The sequence below is a fragment of the Phyllobates terribilis genome, unplaced genomic scaffold (assembly GCF_046119375.1).
Source record: "Phyllobates terribilis strain yellow unplaced genomic scaffold, ASM4611937v1 Scaffold_4__5_contigs__length_816908805, whole genome shotgun sequence".
Lineage (NCBI taxonomy): Eukaryota > Metazoa > Chordata > Amphibia > Anura > Dendrobatidae > Phyllobates > Phyllobates terribilis.
In genome coordinates this window covers 691,924,725-691,928,251 of record NW_027362764.1, presented here as the reverse complement: position 1 = coordinate 691,928,251, position 3,527 = coordinate 691,924,725, and the positions used below count along the sequence as shown (strand labels likewise).

Genomic DNA, 3,527 nt, shown 5'->3' with positions numbered 1-3,527 from the left:
AGAGACAGGCCTCTCACTTGCTGCTTTTCCACTTTGACGTCCGGTTGCCGGCTGCCCTTTCCAGTGCTTAGTAAGACAAGGTGCTTTTGTGCTTTCCTTTCTCTTCACTTTTTTGCTGGCTCCTTAAAAAGGTCTTGTAGACAGAACGCCCCGCTCAGAGCCGCTGAGCTTACTGATCGGCTGCCGCGCTGTCGACGGAACGTCAGCGTCGCGGCCAATGCCACAGGCCGGGAGCAGCGGCGAGACTCACCGGTAGACCTGGGTAGGGTGAGTAGAGCGCGGTTAGTTGCTTTCTAATAGCCTGCAGCCAGGGATTAACTTTTAATGAAAGGGAGCAACCCTTTTGACTGTCTGCAGCGCGCCGTACCTAGGAAGCGCACACTCACACACAGCGAGCATGCACAAGTTGCTCGCACGAGACCACATTCCCTATTTGCACCTGCAGCTTTTCCGCCACCATGCGTCAGACTCTCCTGCCTGTCTTATTATTATTTCAGGGCCTTAGCAGGAACCACCCCCTCAATTCCCTCCCGCTCCTTCCTAGCACTGAGGTTAGCTCCTGGGCAGCTGTCTGATTGGGTTAGTTACACAAGCTTCTTTGAAGAAGAAGACGTTACTTCTGCTGGCCCTCGTTAGGCGGTCGCCCTCTAAAACCATCCCCTGGGCAGCTGCTGAAAGCCTGGCCCCTTCACAGCGCGAGATGCTTTTAACGCCATCATTTGCATACGGCCGGCTGCGGGGTCAATAAGCACTCCTAGCCGTGGCAAGGAGCTCGGTGTGAGGCCTGGTAGAGGCGGCGGGGTTGCGTCCTTATCTTAGAGGTCTTGGGGGGCTTGGGAGGCTTGGGACTTCCAGCCTCTACTTTACGTAAGGTCGGTGTCCAGCAAGGCGCCACTCCATGCTAGCCGAGCTGGGCAAGATGGCAAAACGTCATCAAAATTGTCTACAATACCTGGTGTTCTCAGGAGGTGTCCCAACCAAGTATTTCCGAACCCATCTCTGCTTTGCTTCCGAGATCGGACGTATCCAAGGTGGTATGGCCAGTAGACGCTGCTTGGCCCATCGCCCGGCCAGCCTTCCTCAGGCTCGCGTGGGGACGAGAACTCTGGCCGTTCTGGGGCGGTCTCCGAAGGACCGATGCATAGGCTGTGCCGTCCCTATAGGTGTTGTTTGTTGAGCAATGAAACACCTGCCGCATCAGATGTGTTTAAAAATGGCTCGGCGCAGGGTCTCCTGCAGGCTAAACCGTTCATCGCGGGGATGTGACAGAAAGAGCAAGCTGGACCCGCAACTTGGGGTGGAGCGAAACGCCCAGGAGTGAATGAAGGAAGAGGGTGAGATGGTTGCGAGTGAATTTGAGCTGCTCTTCGGGGGGGTTGTGTGGCCTGCAAAGGTGTTTTGCTTGGGTTGTGCTGTAAACTGGCCTCCAGGTTACCGGTGGTTGCCTCCAGGTCAGCGGTGGTTGCCTCCAGTCATGCGGGAGTCGCTGGTCCTGGTGAAAAGAAGCCTAGTATTAAAAGTAAATAAGCAACAATGCTGGAGGCCCACGGTGATGAGAAGGATGCTGGTATTTTGCAAGGATTAAATAGCGCAAGAGAGAAAGCAAATGAAAAGAAGAAAGGAGCATGTGTGCGCTTGTGAAAAAAGGAATGGAAAAAAGGCATAGAGGAGAGTGACCCCTGCTGGTGGAAGTAAGAAAAAGCAAAAGCCTACAGCACCTGGTATTCCCAGGCGGTCTCCCATCCAAGTACTAACCAGGCCTGACCCTGCTTAGCTTCCGAGATCAGACGAGATCAGGCGTGTTCAGGGTGGTGTGGCCGTAGGCAGAGACAGGCCTCTCACTTGCTGCTTTTCCACTTTGACGTCCGGTTGCCGGCTGCCCTTTCCAGTGCTTAGTAAGACAAGGTGCTTTTGTGCTTTCTTTTCTCTTCACTTTTTTGCTGGCTCCTTAAAAAGGTCTTGTAGACAGAACGCCCCGCTCAGAGCCGCTGAGCTCACTGATCGGCTGCCGCGCTGTCGACGGAACGTCAGCGTCGCGGCCAATGCCACAGGCCGGGAGCAGCGGCGAGACTCACCGGTAGACCTGGGTAGGGTGAGTAGAGCGCGGTTAGTTGCTTTCTAATAGCCTGCAGCCGGGGATTAACTTTTAATGAAAGGGAGCAACCCTTTTGACTGTCTGCAGCGCGCCGTACCTAGGAAGCGCACACTCACACACAGCGAGCATGCACAAGTTGCTCGCACGAGACCACATTCCCTATTTGCACCTGCAGCTTTTCCGCCACCATGCGTCAGACTCTCCTGCCTGTCTTATTATTATTTCAGGGCCTTAGCAGGAACCACCCCCTCAATTCCCTCCCGCTCCTTCCTAGCACTGAGGTTAGCTCCTGGGCAGCTGTCTGATTGGGTTAGTTACACAAGCTTCTTTGAAGAAGAAGACGTTACTTCTGCTGGCCCTCGTTAGGCGGTCGCCCTCTAAAACCATCCCCTGGGCAGCTGCTGAAAGCCTGGCCCCTTCACAGCGCGAGATGCTTTTAACGCCATCATTTGCATACGGCCGGCTGCGGGGTCAATAAGCACTCCTAGCCGTGGCAAGGAGCTCGGTGTGAGGCCTGGTAGAGGCGGCGGGGTTGCGTCCTTATCTTAGAGGTCTTGGGGGGCTTGGGAGGCTTGGGACTTCCAGCCTCTACTTTACGTAAGGTCGGTGTCCAGCAAGGCGCCACTCCATGCTAGCCGAGCTGGGCAAGATGGCAAAACGTCATCAAAATTGTCTACAATACCTGGTGTTCTCAGGAGGTGTCCCAACCAAGTATTTCCGAACCCATCTCTGCTTTGCTTCCGAGATCGGACGTATCCAAGGTGGTATGGCCAGTAGACGCTGCTTGGCCCATCGCCCGGCCAGCCTTCCTCAGGCTCGCGTGGGGACGAGAACTCTGGCCGTTCTGGGGCGGTCTCCAAAGGACCGATGCATAGGCTGTGCCGTCCCTATAGGTGTTGTTTGTTGAGCAATGAAACACCTGCCGCATCAGATGTGTTTAAAAATGGCTCGGCGCAGGGTCTCCTGCAGGCTAAACCGTTCATCGCGGGGATGTGACAGAAAGAGCAAGCTGGACCCGCAACTTAGGGTGGAGCGAAACGCCCAGGAGTGAATGAAGGAAGAGGGTGAGATGGTTGCGAGTGAATTTGAGCTGCTCTTCGGGGGGGTCGTGTGGCCTGCAAAGGTGTTTTGCTTGGGTTGTGCTGTAAACTGGCTTCCAGGTTACCGGTGGTTGCCTCCAGGTCAGCGGTGGTTGCCTCCAGTCATGCGGGAGTCGCTGGTCCTGGTGAAAAGAAGCCTAGTATTAAAAGTAAATAAGCAACAATGCTGGAGGCCCACGGTGATGAGAAGGATGCTGGTATTTTGCAAGGATTAAATAGCGCAAGAGAGAAAGCAAATGAAAAGAAGAAAGGAGCATGTGTGCGCTTGTGAAAAAAGGAATGGAAAAAAGGCATAGAGGAGAGTGACCCCTGCTGGTGGAAGTAAGAAAAAG

At 54.5% G+C, this 3,527-nt stretch overlaps 1 non-coding gene across 1 annotated transcript; it reads right to left on the bottom strand.

Annotated features, from left to right (window-relative positions):
• Positions 1 to 1,706: 1,706 nt before the first annotated feature.
• Positions 1,707 to 1,825, bottom strand: LOC141270385 (5S ribosomal RNA). Its single transcript, XR_012321623.1, has one exon. It is a non-coding gene; the product is annotated as a 5S ribosomal RNA (ribosomal RNA).
• Positions 1,826 to 3,527: the final 1,702 nt, after the last annotated feature.